Source organism: Nothobranchius furzeri, chromosome 3 (assembly GCF_043380555.1).
Source record: "Nothobranchius furzeri strain GRZ-AD chromosome 3, NfurGRZ-RIMD1, whole genome shotgun sequence".
In the NCBI taxonomy this organism is placed as follows: Eukaryota; Metazoa; Chordata; class Actinopteri; order Cyprinodontiformes; family Nothobranchiidae; genus Nothobranchius; species Nothobranchius furzeri.
The window spans coordinates 27,888,996-27,910,283 of NC_091743.1; positions in this window are offsets into that span (position 1 = coordinate 27,888,996).

A 21,288-nucleotide genomic window follows, 5' to 3' on the forward strand; every position below is an offset into this window, starting at 1 on the left:
TAGAATCTATTGAGTTGTAAGTGATCTGAACGTTTCATGATGATCGCACATTACTATAGGGGGTCAAACCATTTACCAAAGGTCACCGGGCCTGGTGTCACTTTAAAGAAGTAGTCCAGTTACACATTTGTGGGCTTATAACTTGGCTTCTGAATGTCCTATAGAGATCAGGTTTGTTTTAGTGTACTCCAATCAACAGCTCTACAACCACAAAAAGGAATGGAGTCATTAGCACTTATGGTTTTCAAATGTCACCCAGAATTATGTTGCACGAAGCACAATTTCACATCATTCTGGGTTCATTTGTGTGAAAACAAGGTCAAATCAGGCTGAAACGTTACAAGAAGGTAGAATCTATTAAGTTGTAATTGATCTGAATGTTTCATGATGATCGCACATTCCTATAAGGGGGTCAAACCATGTCCCAAAGGTCACCAGATCTGGTGTCAATTTAAAGAAGTAGTCCAGTTACACATTTGTGGGCTTATAACTTGGCTTCTGAATTTCCTAGAGAGATCAGGTTTGTTTTAGTGTACTCCAATCAACAGCCCCTACAACCACAAAAAGGAATGGAGTCATTAGCACTTATGGTTTGTAAATGGCACCCAGAATTATGTTGCACGAAGCACAATTTCACATCATTCTGAGGTCATTTGTGTTAAAACAAGGTCCAATCAGGCAGAAACGATACAGGAAGGTAGAATCTATTGAGTTGTAAGTGATCTGAACGTTTCATGATGATAGCACTTTCCTAAGGGGGTCAAACCATGTCCCAAACGTCACCGGATCTGGTGTCAATTTAAAGAAGTAGTCCAGTTACACATTTGTGGGCTTATAACTTGGCTTCTGAATGTCCTAGAGAGATCAGGTTTGTTTTAGTGTACTCCAATCAACAGCCCCTACAACCACAAAAAGGAATGGAGTCATTAGCACTTATGGTTTTTAAATGGCACCCAGAATTATGTTGCACGAAGCACAATTTCACATCATTCTGGGTTCATTTGTGTGAAAACAAGGTCCAATCAGGCAGAAACGTTACAGGAAGCTAGTATCTGTTGAGTTGTAAGTGATCTGAACGTTTCATGATGATAGCACTTTCCTAAGGGGGTCAAACCATGTCCCAAAGGTCACCGGATCTGGTGTCAATTTAAAGAAGTAGTCGAGTTACACCTTTGTGGGCTTATAATTTGGCTTCTGAATATCCTAGAGAGTTCAGGTTTGTTTTAGAGTACTCCAATTAAAAGCCCCCATTACCACAAAAAGGAATGGAGTCATTAGCACTTATGGTTTTTAAATGGCACCCAGAATTATGTTGCACGAAGCACAATTTCACATCATTCTGGGTTCATTTGTGTGAAAACAAGGTCCAATCAGGCTGAAACGTTACAAGAAGGTAGAATCTATTGAGTTGTAAGTCAATATAGGGGATAAAACCATTTACCAAAGGTCACCGGGCCTGGTGTCACTTTAAAGAAGTAGTCCAGTTACACATTTGTGGGCTTATAACTTGGCTTCTGAATGTCCTAGAGAGATCAGGTTTGTTTTAGTGTACTCCAATCAACAGCCCATACAACCACAAAAAGGAATGGAGTCATTAGCACTTATGGATTTCAAATGTCACCCAGAATTATGTTGCACGAAGCTCAATTTCCCATCATTCTGGGTTCATTTGTGTGAAAACAAGGTCAAATCAGGCTGAAACGTTACAAGAAGGTAGAATCTATTAAGTTGTAAGTGATCTGAATGTTTCATGATGATCGCACATTCCTATAAGGGGTCAAACCATGTCCCAAAGGTCACCGGATCTGGTGTCAATTTAAAGAAGTAGTCCAGTTACACATTTGTGGGCTTATAACTTGGCTTCTGAATTTCCTAGAGAGATCAGGTTTGTTTTAGTGTACTCCAATCAACAGCCCCTACAACCACAAAAAGGAATGGAGTCATTAGCACTTACGGTTTTTAAATGGCACCCAGAATTATGTTGCACGAAGCACAATTTCACATCATTCTGGGTTCATTTGTGTGAAAACAAGGTCCAATCAGGCAGAAACGTTACAGGAAGCTAGAATCTGTTGAGTTGTAAGTGATCTGAATGTTTCATGATGATCGCACATTCCTATAGGGGGTAAAACCATGTCCCAAAGGTCACCGGGCCTGGTGTCACTTTAAAGAAGTAGTCCAGTTACACATTTGTGGGCTTATAACTTGGCTTCTGAATGTCCTAGAGAGATCAGGTTTGTTTTAGTGTACTCCAATCAACAGCCCCTACAACCACAAAAAGGAATGGAGTCATTAGCACTTATGGTTTATAAATGGCACCCAGAATTATGTTGCACGAAGCACAATTTCACATCATTCTGAGTTCATTTGTGTGAAAACAAGGTCCAATCAGGCAGAAACGTTACAGGAAGGTAGAATCTATTGAGTTGTTAGTGATCTGAACGTTTCATGATGATAGCACTTTCCTAAGGTGGTCAAACCATGTCCCAAAGGTCACCGGATCTGGTGTCAATTTAAAGAAGTAGTCCAGTTACACCTTTGTGGGCTTATAATTTGGCTTCTGAATATCCTAGAGAGTTCAGGTTTGTTTTAGAGTACTCCAATTAAAAGCCCCCATTACCACAAAAAGGAATGGAGTCATTAGCACTTATGGTTTTTAAATGGCACCCAGAATTATGTTGCACGAAGCACAATTTCACATCATTCTGGGTTCATTTGTGTGAAAACAAGGTCCAATCAGGCAGAAACGTTACAGGAAGCTAGAATCTGTTGAGTTGTAAGTGATCTGAATGTTTCATGATGATCGCACATTCCTATAGGGGGTAAAACCATGTCCCAACGGTCACCGGGCCTGGTGTCACTTTAAAGAAGTAGTCCAGTTACACATTTGTGGGCTTATAACTTGGCTTCTGAATGTCCTAGAGAGATCAGGTTTGTTTTAGTGTACTCCAATCAACAGCCCCTACAACCACAAAAAGGAATGGAGTCATTAGCACTTATGGTTTATAAATGGCACCCAGAATTATGTTGCACGAAGCACAATTTCACATCATTCTGGGTCCATTTGTGTGAAAACAAGGTCCAATCAGGCTGAAACGTTACAAGAAGGTAGAATCTATTGAGTTGTAAGTGATCTGAACGTTTCATGATGATCGCACATTCCTATAGGAGGTCAAACCATGTTCCAAAGGTCACCGGACCTGGTGTCACTTTAAAGAAGTAGTCCATTTACACATTTGTGGGCTTATAACTTGGCTTCTGAATGTCCTAGAGAGATCAGGTTTGTTTTAGTGTACTCCAATCAACAGCCCCTACAACCACAAAAAGGAATGGAGTCATTAGCACTTATGGTTTATAAATGGCACCCAGATTTATGTTGCACGAAGCACAATTTCACATCATTCTGGGTCCATTTGTGTGAAAACAAGGTCCAATCAGGCTGAAACGTTACAAGAAGGTAGAATCTATTGAGTTGTAAGTGATCTGAACGTTTCATGATGATCGCACATTCCTATAGGAGGTCAAACCATGTTCCAAAGGTCACCGGACCTGGTGTCACTTTAAAGAAGTAGTCCATTTACACATTTGTGGGCTTATAACTTGGCTTCTGAATGTCCTAGAGAGATCAGGTTTGTTTTAGTGTACTCCAATCAACAGCCCCTACAACCACAAAAAGGAATGGAGTCATTAGCACTTATGGTTTGTAAATGGCACCCAGAATTATGTTGCACGAAGCACAATTTCACATCATTCTGAGTTCATTTGTGTGAAAACAAGGTCCAATCAGGCAGAAACGTTACAGGAAGGTAGAATCTATTGAGTTGTAAGTGATCTGAACGTTTCATGATGATAGCACTTTCCTAAGGTGGTCAAACCATGTCCCAAAGGTCACCGGATCTGGTGTCAATTTAAAGAAGTAGTCCAGTTACACCTTTGTGGGCTTATAATTTGGCTTCTGAATATCCTAGAGAGTTCAGGTTTGTTTTAGAGTACTCCAATTAAAAGCCCCCATTACCACAAATAGGAATGGAGTCATTAGCACCTATGGTTTTTAAATGGCACCCAGAATTATGTTGCACGAAGCACAATTTCACATCATTCTGGGTCCATTTGTGTGAAAACAAGGTCCAATCAGGCTGAAACGTTACAAGAAGGTAGAATCTATTGAGTTGTAAGTGATCTGAACGTTTCATGATGATCGCACATTCCTATAGAGGGTCAAACCATGTCCCAAAGGTCACCGGGCCTGGTGTCACTTTAAAGAAGTAGTCCAGTTACACATTTGTGGGCTTATAACTTGGCTTCTGAATGTCCTAGAGAGATCAGGTTTGTTTTAGTTTACTCCAATAAACAGCCCCTACAACCACAAAAAGGAATGGAGTCATTAGCACTTAAGGTTTTTAAATGGCACCCAGAATTATGTTGCACGAAGCACAATTTCACATCATTCTGGGTTCATTTGCGTGAAAACAAGGTCCAATCAGGCAGAAACGTTACAGGAAGGTAGAATCTATTGAGTTGTAATTGATCTGAACGTTTCATGATGATAGCACTTTCCTAAGGGGGTCAAACCATGTCCCAAAGGTCACTGGATCTGGTGTCAATTTAAAGTAGTCCAGTTACACATTTGTGGGCTTATAACTTGGCTTCTGAATTTCCTAGAGAGATCAGGTTTGTTTTAGTGTACTCTAATCAACAGCCCCTACAACCACAAAAAGGAATGGAGTCAATAGCGCTTAGGGTTTTTAAATGGCACCCAGAATTATGTTGCACGAAGCACAATTTCACATCATTCTGGGTTCATTTGTGTGAAAACAAGGTCCAATCAGGCTGAAACGTTATACGAAGGTAGAATCTATTGAGTTGTAAGTGATCTGAATGTTTCATGATGATCGCACATTCCTATAGGGGGTAAAACCATGTCCCAAAGGTCACCGGGCCTGGTGTCACTTTAAAGAAGTAGTCCAGTTACACATTTGTGGGCTTATAACTTGGCTTCTGAATGTCCTAGAGAGATCAGGTTTGTTTTAGTGTACTCCAATCAACAGCCCCTACAACCACAAAAAGGAATGGAGTCATTAGCACTTATGGTTTGTAAATGGCACCCAGAATTATGTTGCACGAAGCACAATTTCACATCATTCTGGGTCCATTTGTGTGAAAACAAGGTCCAATCAGGCTGAAACGTTACAAGAAGGTAGAATCTATTGAGTTGTAAGTGATCTGAACGTTTCATGATGATCGCATATTCCTATAGGAGGTCAAACCATGTTCCAAAGGTCACCGGACCTGGTGTCACTTTAAAGAAGTAGTCCATTTACACATTTGTGGGCTTATAACTTGGCTTCTGAATGTCCTAGAGAGATCAGGTTTGTTTTAGTGTACTCCAATCAACAGCCCCTACAACCACAAAAAGGAATGGAGTCATTAGCACTTATGGTTTGTAAATGGCACCCAGAATTATGTTGCACGAAGCACAATTTCACATCATTCTGAGTTCATTTGTGTGAAAACAAGGTCCAATCAGGCTGAAACGTTACAGGAAGGTAGAATCTATTGAGTTGTAAGTGATCTGAACGTTTCATGATGATAGCACTTTCCTAAGGGGGTCAAACCATGTCCCAAACGTCACCGGATCTGGTGTCAATTTAAAGAAGTAGTCCAGTTACACATTTGTGGGCTTATAACTTGGCTTCTGAATGTCCTAGAGAGATCAGGTTTGTTTTAGTGTACTCCAATCAACAGCCCCTACAAGCACAAAAAGGAATGGAGTCATTAGCACTTATGGTTTTTAAATGGCACCCAGAATTATGTTGCACGAAGCACAATTTCACATCATTCTGGGTTCATTTGTGTGAAAACAAGGTCCAATCAGGCAGAAACGTTACAGGAAGCTAGTATCTGTTGAGTTGTAAGTGATCTGAACGTTTCATGATGATAGCACTTTCCTAAGGGGGTCAAACCATGTCCCAAAGGTCACCGGATCTGGTGTCAATTTAAAGGAGTAGTCCAGTTACACCTTTTTGGGCTTATAACTTGGCTTCTGAATATCCTAGAGAGTTCAGGTTTGTTTTAGAGTACTCCAATTAAAAGGCCCCATTACCACAAAAAGGAATGGAGTCATTAGCACTTATGGTTTTTAAATGGCACCCAGAATTATGTTGCACGAAGCACAATTTCACATCATTCTGGGTTCATTTGTGTGAAAACAAGGTCCAATCAGGCAGAAACGTTACAGGAAGCTAGTATCTGTTGAGTTGTAAGTGATCTGAACGTTTCATGATGATAGCACTTTCCTAAGGGGGTCAAACCATGTCCCAAAGGTCACCGGATCTGGTGTCAATTTAAAGAAGTAGTCCAGTTACACATTTGTGGGCTTATAACTTGGCTTCTGAATGTCCTAGAGAGGTCAGGTTTGTTTTAGTGTACTCCAATCAACAGCCCCTACAACCACAAAAAGGAATGGAGTCATTAGCACTTATGGTTTTCAAATGTCACCCAGAATTATGTTGCACGAAGCACAATTTCACATCATTCTGGGTTCATTTGTGTGAAAACAAGGTCAAATCAGGCTGAAACGTTACAAGAAGGTAGAATCTATTAAGTTGTAAGTGATCTGAATGTTTCATGATGATCGCACATTCCTATAAGGGGTCAAACCATGTCCCAAAGGTCACCGGATCTGGTGTCAATTTAAAGAAGTAGTCCAGTTACACATTTGTGGGCTTATAACTTGGCTTCTGAATGTCCTAGAGAGATCAGGTTTGTTTTAGTGTACTCCAATGAAAAGCCCCTACAACCACAAAAAGGAATGGAGTCATTAGCACTTATGGTTTGTAAATGGCACCCAGAATTATGTTGCACGAAGCACAATTTCACATCATTCTGAGGTCATTTGTGTGAAAACAAGGTCCAATCAGGCAGAAACGTTACAGGAAGGTAGAATCTATTGAGTTGTAAGTGATCTGAACGTTTCATGATGATAGCACTTTCCTAAGGGGGTCAAACCATGTCCCAAACGTCACCGGATCTGGTGTCAATTTAAAGAAGTAGTCCAGTTACACATTTGTGGGCTTATAACTTGGCTTCTGAATGTCCTAGAGAGATCAGGTTTGTTTTAGTGTACTCCAATCAACAGCCCCTACAACCACAAAAAGGAATGGAGTCATTAGAACTTATGGTTTTTAAATGGCACCCAGAATTATGTTGCACGAAGCACAATTTCACATCATTCTGGGTTCATTTGTGTGAAAACAAGGTCCAATCAGGCAGAAACGTTACAGGAAGCTAGTATCTGTTGAGTTGTAAGTGATCTGAACGTTTCATGATGATAGCACTTTCCTAAGGGGGTCAAACCATGTCCCAAAGGTCACCGGATCTGGTGTCAATTTAAAGAAGTAGTCCAGTTACACCTTTGTGGGCTTATAATTTGGCTTCTGAATATCCTAGAGAGTTCAGGTTTGTTTTAGAGTACTCCAATTAAAAGCCCCCATTACCACAAAAAGGAATGGAGTCATTAGCACTTATGGTTTTTAAATGGCACCCAGAATTATGTTGCACGAAGCACAATTTCACATCATTCTGGGTTCATTTGTGTGAAAACAAGGTCCAATCAGGCTGAAACGTTACAAGAAGGTAGAATCTATTGAGTTGTAAGTGATCTGAACGTTTCATGATGATCGCACATTCCTATAGGGGGTCAAACCATTTACCAAAGGTCACCGGGCCTGGTGTCACTTTAAAGAAGTAGTCCTGTTACACATTTGTGGGCTTATAACTTGGCTTCTGAATGTCCTAGAGAGATCAGGTTTGTTTTAGTGTACTCCAATCAACAGCTCTACAACCACAAAAAGGAATGGAGTCATTAGCACTTATGGTTTTCAAATGTCACCCAGAATTATGTTGCACGAAGCACAATTTCACATCATTCTGGGTTCATTTGTGTGAAAACAAGGTCAAATCAGGCTGAAACGTTACAAGAAGGTAGAATCTATTAAGTTGTAATTGATCTGAATGTTTCATGATGATCGCACATTCCTATAAGGGGTCAAACCATGTCCCAAAGGTCACCGGATCTGGTGTCAATTTAAAGAAGTAGTCCAGTTACACATTTGTGGGCTTATAACTTGGCTTCTGAATTTCCTAGAGAGATCAGGTTTGTTTTAGTGTACTCCAATCAACAGCCCCTACAACCACAAAAAGGAATGGAGTCATTAGCACTTATGGTTTGTAAATGGCACCCAGAATTATGTTGCACGAAGCACAATTTCACATCATTCTGAGGTCATTTGTGTGAAAACAAGGTCCAATCAGGCAGAAACGATACAGGAAGGTAGAATCTATTGAGTTGTAAGTGATCTGAACGTTTCATGATGATAGCACTTTCCTAAGGGGGTCAAACCATGTCCCAAACGTCACCGGATCTGGTGTCAATTTAAAGAAGTAGTCCAGTTACACATTTGTGGGCTTATAACTTGGCTTCTGAATGTCCTAGAGATATCAGGTTTGTTTTAGTGTACTCCAATCAACAGCCCCTACAACCACAAAAAGGAATGGAGTCATTAGCACTTATGGTTTGTAAATGGCACCCAGAATTATGTTGCACGAAGCACAATTTCACATCATTCTGGGTCCATTTGTGTGAAAACAAGGTCCAATCAGGCTGAAACGTTACAAGAAGGTAGAATCTATTGAGTTGTAAGTGATCTGAACGTTTCATAATGATCGCAGATTCCTATAGGGGGTCAAACCATGTCCCAAAGGTCACCGGGGTAGGTGTCACTTTAAAGAAGTAGTCCAGTTACAACTTTGTGGGCTTATAACTTGGCTTCTGAATGTCCTAGAGAGGTCAGGTTTATTTTAGTGTACTCCATTCAACAGCCCCTACAACCACAAATATGAATGGAGTCATTAGCACTTATGGTTTGTAAATGGCATCCAGAATTATGTTGCACAAAGCACAATTTCACATCATTCTGGGTCCATTTGTGTGAAAACAAGGTCCAATCAGGCTGAAACGTTACAAGAAGGTAGAATCTATTGAGTTGTAAGTGATCTGAACGTTTCATGATGATCGCACATTGCTATAGGGGGTCAAACCATGTCCCAAAGGTCACCGGGCCTGGTGTCAATTTAAAGAAGTAGTCCAGTTACACCTTTGTGGGCTTATAATTTGGCTTCTGAATATCCTAGAGAGTTCAGGTTTGTTTTAGAGTACTCCAATTAAAAGCCCCCATTACCACAAAAAGGAATGGAGTCATTAGCACTTATGGTTTTTAAATGGCACCCAGAATTATGTTGCACGAAGCACAATTTCACATCATTCTGGGTTCATTTGTGTGAAAACAAGGTCCAATCAGGCTGAAACGTTACAAGAAGGTAGAATCTATTGAGTTGTAAGTGATCTGAACGTTTCATGATGATCGCACATTCCTATAGGGGGTCAAACCATTTACCAAAGGTCACCGGGCCTGGTGTCACTTTAAAGAAGTAGTCCTGTTACACATTTGTGGGCTTATAACTTGGCTTCTGAATGTCCTAGAGAGATCAGGTTTGTTTTAGTGTACTCCAATCAACAGCTCTACAACCACAAAAAGGAATGGAGTCATTAGCACTTATGGTTTTCAAATGTCACCCAGAATTATGTTGCACGAAGCACAATTTCACATCATTCTGGGTTCATTTGTGTGAAAACAAGGTCAAATCAGGCTGAAACGTTACAAGAAGGTAGAATCTATTAAGTTGTAATTGATCTGAATGTTTCATGATGATCGCACATTCCTATAAGGGGTCAAACCATGTCCCAAAGGTCACCGGATCTGGTGTCAATTTAAAGAAGTAGTCCAGTTACACATTTGTGGGCTTATAACTTGGCTTCTGAATTTCCTAGAGAGATCAGGTTTGTTTTAGTGTACTCCAATCAACAGCCCCTACAACCACAAAAAGGAATGGAGTCATTAGCACTTATGGTTTGTAAATGGCACCCAGAATTATGTTGCACGAAGCACAATTTCACATCATTCTGAGGTCATTTGTGTGAAAACAAGGTCCAATCAGGCAGAAACGATACAGGAAGGTAGAATCTATTGAGTTGTAAGTGATCTGAACGTTTCATGATGATAGCACTTTCCTAAGGGGGTCAAACCATGTCCCAAACGTCACCGGATCTGGTGTCAATTTAAAGAAGTAGTCCAGTTACACATTTGTGGGCTTATAACTTGGCTTCTGAATGTCCTAGAGATATCAGGTTTGTTTTAGTGTACTCCAATCAACAGCCCCTACAACCACAAAAAGGAATGGAGTCATTAGCACTTATGGTTTGTAAATGGCACCCAGAATTATGTTGCGCGAAGCACAATTTCACATCATTCTGGGTCCATTTGTGTGAAAACAAGGTCCAATCAGGCTGAAACGTTACAAGAAGGTAGAATCTATTGAGTTGTAAGTGATCTGAACGTTTCATAATGATCGCAGATTCCTATAGGGGGTCAAACCATGTCCCAAAGGTCACCGGGGTAGGTGTCACTTTAAAGAAGTAGTCCAGTTACAACTTTGTGGGCTTATAACTTGGCTTCTGAATGTCCTAGAGAGGTCAGGTTTATTTTAGTGTACTCCATTCAACAGCCCCTACAACCACAAATATGAATGGAGTCATTAGCACTTATGGTTTGTAAATGGCATCCAGAATTATGTTGCACAAAGCACAATTTCACATCATTCTGGGTCCATTTGTGTGAAAACAAGGTCCAATCAGGCTGAAACGTTACAAGAAGGTAGAATCTATTGAGTTGTAAGTGATCTGAACGTTTCATGATGATCGCACATTGCTATAGGGGGTCAAACCATGTCCCAAAGGTCACCGGGCCTGGTGTCACTTTAAAGAAGTAGTCCAGTTACACCTTTGTGGGCTTATAACTTGGCTTCTGAATGTCCTAGAGAGATCAGGTTTGTTTTAGTGTACTCCAATCAACAGCCCCTACAACCACAAAAGGAATGGAGTCATTAGCACTTATGGTTTGTAAATGGCACCCAGAATTATGTTGCACGAAGCACAATTTCACATCATTCTGGGTCCATTTGTGTGAAAACAAGGTCCAATCAGGCTGAAACGTTACAAGAAGGTAGAATCTATTGAGTTTAAGTGTTCTGAACGTTTCATGATGATCGCACATTCCTATAGCGGGTCAAACCATGTCCCAAAGGTCACCGGGCCTGGTGTCACTTTAAAGAAGTAGTCCAGTTACACCTTTGTGGGCTTATAACTTGGCTTCTGAATGTCCTAGAGAGGTCAGGTTTGTTTCAGAGTACTCCAATCAACAGCCCCTACATTCACTAAAAGGAATGGAGTCATTAGCACTTATGGTTTGTAAATGGCACCCAGAATTATGTTGCACGAAGCACAATTTCACATCATTCTGGGTCCATTTGTGTGAAAACAAGGTCCAATCAGGCTGAAACGTTACAAGAAGGTAGAATCTATTGAGTTGTAAGTGATCTGAACGTTTCATGATGATCGCACATTCCTATAGGGGGTCAAACCATGTCCCAAAGCTCACCGGGCCTGGTGTCACTTTAAAGAAGTAGTCCAGTTACAACTTTGTGGGCTTATAACTTGGCTTCTGAATGTCCTAGAGAGGTCAGGTTTGTTTTAGTGTACTCCATTCAACAGCCCCTACAACCACAAATAGGAATGGAGTCATTAGCACTTATGGTTTGTAAATGGCACCCAGAATTATGTTGCACAAAGCACAATTTCACATCATTCTGGGTCCATTTGTGTGAAAACAAGGTCCAATCAGGCTGAATTGTTACAAGAAGGTAGAATCTATTGAGTTGTAAGTGATCTGAACGTTTCATGATGATCGCACATTCCTATAGGGGGTCAAACCATGTCCCAAAGGTCACCGGGCCTGGTGTCACTTTAAAGAAGTAGTCCAGTTACACATTTGTGGGCTTATAACTTGGCTTCTGAATGTCCTAGAGAGATCAGGTTTGTTTTAATGTACTCCAACCAACAGCCCCTACAATCACAAAAAGGAATGGAGTCATTAGCACTTATGGTTTTTAAATGGCACCCAGAGTTATGTTGCACGAAGCACAATTTCACATCTTTCTGGGTCTATTTGTGTGAAAACAAGGTCCAATCAGGCTGAAACGTTACAGGAAGGTAGAATCTATTGAGTTGTAAGTGATCTGAACGTTTCCTAATGATAGCACTTTCCTAAGGGGGTCAAACCATGTCCCAAAGGTCACCGGATCTGGTGTCAATTTAAAGAAGTAGTCCAGTTACACATTTGTGGGCTTATAACTTGGCTTCTGAATGTCCTAGAGAGATCAGGTTTGTTTAAATGTACTCCAACCAACAGCCCCTCCAACCACAAAAAGGAATGGAGTCATTAGCACTTATGGTTTTTAAATGGCACCCAGAATTATGTTGCACGAAGCACAATTTCACATCATTCTGGGTCCATTTGTGTGAAAACAAGGTCCAATCAGGCTGAAACGTTACAAGAAGGTAGAATCTATTGAGTTGTAAGTGATCTGAACGTTTCATGATGATCGCATATTCCTATAGGGGGTAAAACCATGTCCCAAAGGTCACCGGTCCTGGTGTCACTTTAAAGAAGTAGTTCAGTTACACCTTTGTGGGCTTATAACTTGGCTTCTGAATGTCCTAGAGAGGTCAGGTTTGTTTTAGAGTACTCCAATCCACAGCCCCCATTACCACTAAAAGGAATGGAGTCATTAGCACTTATGGTTTTTAAATGGCACCCAGAATTATGTTGCACGAAGCACAATTTCACGTCATTCTGGGTTCATTTGTGTGAAAACAAGGTCCAATCAGGCTGAAACGTTGCAAGAAGGTAGAATCTATTGAGTTGTAAGTGATCTGAACGTTTCATGATGATTGCTCATTCCTATAGGGGGTAAAACCATGTCCCAAAGGTCACCGGAACTGGTGTCACTTTAAAGAAGTAGTCCAGTTGCACATTTGTGGGCTTATAACTTGGCTTCTGAATGTCCTAGAGAGATCAGGTTTGTTTTAGTGTACTCCAATCAACAGCCCCTACAACCTCAAAAAGGATTGGAGTCATTAGCACTTATGGTTTTTAAATGGCACACAGAATTATGTTGCACGAAGCACAATTTCACATCATTATGGGTCCATTTGTGTGAAAACAAGGTCCAATCAGGCTGAAACGTTACAAGAAGGTAGAATCTATTGAGTTGTAAGTGATCTGAACGTTTCATGATGATCGCACATTCCTATAGGGGGTCAAACCATGTCCCAAAGGTCACCGGGCCTGGTGTCACTTTAAAGAAGTAGTCCAGTTACACCTTTGTGGGCTTATAACTTGGCTTCTGAATGTCCTAGAGAGGTCAGGTTTGTTTTAGAGTACTCCAATCCACAGCCCCCATTAACACTAAAAGGAATGGAGTCATTAGCACTTGTGGTTTTTAAATGGCACCCAGAATTATGTTGCACGAAGCACGATTTCACATCATTCTGGGTCCATTTGTGTGAAAACAAGGTCCAATCAGGATGAAACGTCACAGAAAAGTAGAATCTATTGAGTTGTAAATGATTGCTGTGTTTAATTATGATAGCACATTCCTATAGGGGGTCAAACCATGTCCCAAAGGTCACCGGGCCTGGTGTCACTTCAAAGAAGTAGTCCAGTTACACATTTGTGGGCTTATAACATTTCTTCTGAATGTCCTAGAGAGGTCAGGTTTGTTTTAGTGTACTCCAATCAACAGCCCCTACAACCACAAAAAGGAATGGAGTCATTAGCACTTATGGTTTGTAAATGGCACCCAGAAGTATGTTGCACGAAGCACAATTTCGCATCATTCTGGGTCCATTTGTGTGAAAACAAGGTCCAATCAGGCTGAAACGTTACAGGAAGGTAGAATCTATTTAGTTGTAAGTGATCTGAACGTTTCATGATGATCGCACTTTCCTATAGGGGGTCAAACCATGTCCCAAAGGTCACCGGGCCTGGTGTCACTTTAAAGAAGTAGTCCAGTTACGCCTTTGTGGGCTTATAACTTGGCTTCTGAATGTCCTAGAGAGGTCAGGTTTGTTTTAGTGTACTCCAATCAACAGCCCCTACAACCACAAAAAGGAATGGAGTTATTAGCACTTATGGTTTGTAAATGGCACCCAGAATTATGTTGCACGAAGCACAATTTCACATCATTCTGGGTCCATTTGTGTGAAAACAAGGTCCAATCAGGCTGAAACGTTACAGGAAGGTAGAATCTATTGAGTTGTAAGTGATCTGAACGTTTCATGATGATAGCACTTTCCTAAGGGGGTCAAACCATGTCCCAAAAGTCACCGGATCTGGTGTCAATTTAAAGAAGTAGTCCAGTTACACATTTGTGGGCTTATAACTTGGCTTCTGAATGTCCTAGAGAGATCAGGTTTGTTTTAGTATACTCCAATCAAAAGCCCCTACAACCAAAAAAAGGAATGGAGTGATTAGCACTTATGGTTTTTAAATGGCACCCAGAATTATGTTGCACGAAGCACAATTTCACATCATTCTGGGTCCATTTGTGTGAAAACAAGGTCCAATCAGGCTGAAACGTTACAGGAAGGTAGAATCTATTGAGTTGTAAGTGATCTGAACGTTTCATGATGATCGCACATTCCTATAGGGGGTCAAACCATGTCCCAAAGGTCACCGGGCCTGGTGTCACTTTAAATAAGTAGTCCTGTTACACATTTGTGGGCTTATAACTTGGCTTCTGAATGTCCTAGAGAGGTCAGGTTTGTTTTAGTGTACTCCAATCAACAGCCCCTACAACCACAAAAAGGAATGGAGTTATTAGCGCTTATGGTTTGTAAATGGCACCCAGAATTATGTTGCACGAAGCACAATTTCACATCATTCTGGGTCCATTTGTGTGAAAACAAGGTCCAATCAGGCTGAAACGTTACAGGAAGGTAGAATCTATTGAGTTGTAAGTGATCTGAACGTTTCATGATGATAGCACTTTCCTAAGGGGGTCAAACCATGTCCCAAAGGTCACCGGATCTGGTGTCAATTTAAAGAAGTAGTCCAGTTACACATTTGTGGGCTTATAACTTGGCTTCTGAATGTCCTAGAGAGATCAGGTTTGTTTTAGTATACTCCAATCAAAAGCCCCTACAACCAAAAAAAGGAATGGAGTCATTAGCACTTATGGTTTTTAAATGGCACCCAGAGTTATGTTGCACGAAGAACAATTTCACATCATTCTGGGTTCATTTGTGTGAAAACAAGGTCCAATCAGGCTGAAACGTTACAGAAAAGTAGAATCTATTGAGTTGTAATTGACCTGAACGTTTTATGATAATAGCACTTTCCTAAGGGGGTCAAACCATGTCCCAAAGGTCACCGGATCTGGTGTCAATTTAAAGAAGTAGTCCAGTTACACATTTGTGGGCTTATAACTTGGCTTCTGAATGTCCTAGAGAGGTCAGGTTTGTTTTAGTGTACTCCAATCAACAGCCCCTACAACCACAAAAAGGAATGGAGTCATTAGCACTTATGGTTTGTAAATGGCACCCAGAATTATGTTGCACGAAGCACAATTTCACATCTTTCTGGGTCTATTTGTGTGAAAACAAGGTCCAATCAGGCTGAAACGTTACAGGAAGGTAGAATCTATTGAGTTGTAAGTGATCTGAACGTTTCCTAATGATAGCACTTTCCTAAGGGGGTCAAACCATGTCCCAAAGGTCACCGGATCTGGTGTCAATTTAAAGAAGTAGTCCAGTTACACATTTGTGGGCTTATAACTTGGCTTCTGAATGTCCTAGAGAGATCAGGTTTGTTTAAATGTACTCCAACCAACAGCCCCTCCAACCACAAAAAGGAATGGAGTCATTAGCACTTATGGTTTTTAAATGGCACCCAGAATTATGTTGCACGAAGCACAATTTCACATCATTCTGGGTCCATTTGTGTGAAAACAAGGTCCAATCAGGCTGAAACGTTACAAGAAGGTAGAATCTATTGAGTTGTAAGTGATCTGAACGTTTCATGATGATCGCACATTCCTATAGGGGGTAAAACCATGTCCCAAAGGTCACCGGTCCTGGTGTCACTTTAAAGAAGTAGTTCAGTTACACCTTTGTGGGCTTATAACTTGGCTTCTGAATGTCCTAGAGAGGTCAGGTTTGTTTTAGAGTACTCCAATCCACAGCCCCCATTACCACTAAAAGGAATGGAGTCATTAGCACTTATGGTTTTTAAATGGCACCCAGAATTATGTTGCACGAAGCACAATTTCACGTCATTCTGGGTTCATTTGTGTGAAAACAAGGTCCAATCAGGCTGAAACGTTGCAAGAAGGTAGAATCTATTGAGTTGTAAGTGATCTGAACGTTTCATGATGATTGCTCATTCCTATAGGGGGTAAAACCATGTCCCAAAGGTCACCGGAACTGGTGTCACTTTAAAGAAGTAGTCCAGTTGCACATTTGTGGGCTTATAACTTGGCTTCTGAATGTCCTAGAGAGATCAGGTTTGTTTTAGTGTACTCCAATCAACAGCCCCTACAACCTCAAAAAGGATTGGAGTCATTAGCACTTATGGTTTTTAAATGGCACACAGAATTATGTTGCACGAAGCACAATTTCACATCATTATGGGTCCATTTGTGTGAAAACAAGGTCCAATCAGGCTGAAACGTTACAAGAAGGTAGAATCTATTGAGTTGTAAGTGATCTGAACGTTTCATGATGATCGCACATTCCTATAGGGGGTCAAACCATGTCCCAAAGGTCACCGGGCCTGGTGTCACTTTAAAGAAGTAGTCCAGTTACACCTTTGTGGGCTTATAACTTGGCTTCTGAATGTCCTAGAGAGGTCAGGTTTGTTTTAGAGTACTCCAATCCACAGCCCCCATTAACACTAAAAGGAATGGAGTCATTAGCACTTGTGGTTTTTAAATGGCACCCAGAATTATGTTGCACGAAGCACGATTTCACATCATTCTGGGTCCATTTGTGTGAAAACAAGGTCCAATCAGGATGAAACGTCACAGAAAAGTAGAATCTATTGAGTTGTAAATGATTGCTGTGTTTAATTATGATAGCACATTCCTATAGGGGGTCAAACCATGTCCCAAAGGTCACCGGGCCTGGTGTCACTTCAAAGAAGTAGTCCAGTTACACATTTGTGGGCTTATAACATTTCTTCTGAATGTCCTAGAGAGGTCAGGTTTGTTTTAGTGTACTCCAATCAACAGCCCCTACAACCACAAAAAGGAATGGAGTCATTAGCAATTATGGTTTGTAAATGGCACCCAGAAGTATGTTGCACGAAGCACAATTTCGCATCATTCTGGGTCCATTTGTGTGAAAACAAGGTCCAATCAGGCTGAAACGTTACAGGAAGGTAGAATCTATTTAGTTGTAAGTGATCTGAACGTTTCATGATGATCGCACTTTCCTATAGGGGGTCAAACCATGTCCCAAAGGTCACCGGGCCTGGTGTCACTTTAAAGAAGTAGTCCAGTTACGCCTTTGTGGGCTTATAACTTGGCTTCTGAATGTCCTAGAGAGGTCAGGTTTGTTTTAGTGTACTCCAATCAACAGCCCCTACAACCACAAAAAGGAATGGAGTTATTAGCACTTATGGTTTGTAAATGGCACCCAGAATTATGTTGCACGAAGCACAATTTCACATCATTCTGGGTCCATTTGTGTGAAAACAAGGTCCAATCAGGCTGAAACGTTACAGGAAGGTAGAATCTATTGAGTTGTAAGTGATCTGAACGTTTCATGATGATAGCACTTTCCTAAGGGGGTCAAACCATGTCCCAAAAGTCACCGGATCTGGTGTCAATTTAAAGAAGTAGTCCAGTTACACATTTGTGGGCTTATAACTTGGCTTCTGAATGTCCTAGAGAGATCAGGTTTGTTTTAGTATACTCCAATCAAAAGCCCCTACAACCAAAAAAAGGAATGGAGTGATTAGCACTTATGGTTTTTAAATGGCACCCAGAATTATGTTGCACGAAGCACAATTTCACATCATTCTGGGTCCATTTGTGTGAAAACAAGGTCCAATCAGGCTGAAACGTTACAGGAAGGTAGAATCTATTGAGTTGTAAGTGATCTGAACGTTTCATGATGATCGCACATTCCTATAGGGGGTCAAACCATGTCCCAAAGGTCACCGGGCCTGGTGTCACTTTAAAGAAGTAGTCCTGTTACACATTTGTGGGCTTATAACTTGGCTTCTGAATGTCCTAGAGAGGTCAGGTTTGTTTTAGTGTACTCCAATCAACAGCCCCTACAACCACAAAAAGGAATGGAGTTATTAGCGCTTATGGTTTGTAAATGGCACCCAGAATTATGTTGCACGAAGCACAATTTCACATCATTCTGGGTCCATTTGTGTGAAAACAAGGTCCAATCAGGCTGAAACGTTACAGGAAGGTAGAATCTATTGAGTTGTAAGTGATCTGAACGTTTCATGATGATAGCACTTTCCTAAGGGGGTCAAACCATGTCCCAAAGGTCACCGGATCTGGTGTCAATTTAAAGAAGTAGTCCAGTTACACATTTGTGGGCTTATAACTTGGCTTCTGAATGTCCTAGAGAGATCAGGTTTGTTTTAGTATAGTCCAATCAAAATCCCCTACAACCAAAAAAAGGAATGGAGTCATTAGCACTTATGGTTTTTAAATGGCACCCAGAGTTATGTTGCACGAAGAACAATTTCACATCATTCTGGGTTCATTTGTGTGAAAACAAGGTCCAATCAGGCTGAAACGTTACAGAAAAGTAGAATCTATTGAGTTGTAATTGACCTGAACGTTTTATGATAATAGCACTTTCCTAAGGGGGTCAAACCATGTCCCAAAGGTCACCGGATCTGGTGTCAATTTAAAGAAGTAGTCCAGTTACACATTTGTGGGCTTATAACTTGGCTTCTGAATGTCCTAGAGAGATCAGGTTTGTTTCAGAGTACTCCAATCAACAGACCCTACAACCACTAAATGGAATGGAGTCATTAGCACTTATGGTTTGTAAATGGCACCCAGAATTATGTTGCACGAAGCACAATTTCACATCATTCTGGGTCCATTTGTGTGAAAACAAGGTCCAATCAGGCTGAAACGTTACAAGAAGGTAGAATCTATTGAGTTGTAAGTGATCTGAACATTTCATGATGATCGCACATTCCTATAGGGGGTCAAACCATGTCCCAAAGGTCACCGGGCCTGGTGTCACTTTAAAGTAGTCCAGTTACACATTTGTGGGCTTATAACTTGGCTTTTGAATATCCTAGAAAGGTCAGGTTTGTTTTAGAGTACTCCAATTAACAGCCCCCTTACCCATAAAAAGGAATGGAGTCATTAGCACTTATGGTTTTTAAATGTCACCCAGAATTATGTTGCACGAAGCACAATTTCACATCATTCTGGGTTCATTTGTGTGAAAACAAGGTCCAATCAGGCTGAAACGTTACAGGAAGGTAGAATCTATTGAGTTGTAAGTGATCTGAATGTTTCATGATGATAGCACTTTCCTAAGGGGGTCAAACCATGTCCCAAAGGTCACCGGATCTGGTGTCAATTTAAAGAAGTAGTCCAGTTACACATTTGTGGGCTTATAACTTGGCTTCTGAATGTCCTAGAGAGATCAGGTTTGTTTTAGTGTACTCCAATCAACAGCCCCTACAACCACAAAAAGGAATGGAGTCATTAGCACTTATGGTTTGTAAATGGCACCCAGAATTATGTTGCACGAAGCACAATTTCACATCATTCTGGGTCCATTTGTGTGAAAACAAGGTCCAATCAGGCTGAAACGTTACAAGAAGGTAGAAACTATTGAGTTGTAAGTGATCTGAACGTTTCATGATGATCGCACATTCCTATAGCGGGTCAAACCATGTCCCAAAGGTCACCGGGCCTGGTGTCACTTTAAAGAAGTAGTCCAGTTACACCTTTGTGGGCTTATAACTTGGCTTCTGAATGTCCTAGAGAGTTCCGGTTTGTTTCAGAGTACTCCAATCAACAGCCCCTACAACCACTAAAAGGAATGGAGTCATTAGCACTTATGGTTTGTAAATGTCACCCAGAATTATGTTGCACGAAGCACAATTTCACATCATTCTGGGTCCATTTGTGTGAAAACAAGGTCCAATCAGGCTGAAACGTTACAAGAAGGTAGAATCTATTGAGTTGTAAGTGATCTGAACGTTTCATGATGATCGCACATTCCTATAGCGGGTCAAACCATGTCCCAAAGGTCACCGGGCCTGGTGTCACTTTAAAGAAGTAGTCCAGTTACACCTTTGTGGGCTTATAACTTGGCTTCTGAATGTCCTAGAGAGGTCAGGTTTATTTTAGTGTACTCCATTCAACAGCCCCTACAACCACAAATAGGAATGGAGTCATTAGCACTTATGGTTTGTAAATGGCATCCAGAATTATGTTGCACAAAGCACAATTTCACATCATTCTGGGTCCATTTGTGTGAAAACAAGGTCCAATCAGGCTGAAACGTTACAAGAAGGTAGAATCTATTGAGTTGTAAGTGATCTGAACGTTTCATGATGATCGCACATTGCTATAGGGGGTCAAACCATGTCCCAAAGGTCACCGGGCCTGGTGTCACTTTAAAGAAGTAGTCCAGTTACACCTTTGTGGGCTTATAACTTGGCTTCTGAATGTCCTAGAGAGATCAGGTTTGTTTTAGTGTACTCCAATCAACAGCCCCTACAACCACAAAAGGAATGGAGTCATTAGCACTTATGGTTTGTAAATGGCACCCAGAATTATGTTGCACGAAGCACAATTTCACATCATTCTGGGTCCATTTGTGTGAAAACAAGGTCCAATCAGGCTGAAACGTTACAAGAAGGTAGAATCTATTGAGTTTAAGTGTTCTGAACGTTTCATGATGATCGCACATTCCTATAGCGGGTCAAACCATGTCCCAAAGGTCACCGGGCCTGGTGTCACTTTAAAGAAGTAGTCCAGTTACACCTTTGTGGGCTTATAACTTGGCTTCTGAATGTCCTAGAGAGGTCAGGTTTGTTTCAGAGTACTCCAATCAACAGCCCCTACATTCACTAAAAGGAATGGAGTCATTAGCACTTATGGTTTGTAAATGGCACCCAGAATTATGTTGCACGAAGCACAATTTCACATCATTCTGGGTCCATTTGTGTGAAAACAAGGTCCAATCAGGCTGAAACGTTACAAGAAGGTAGAAACTATTGAGTTGTAAGTGATCTGAACGTTTCATGATGATCGCACATTCCTATAGCG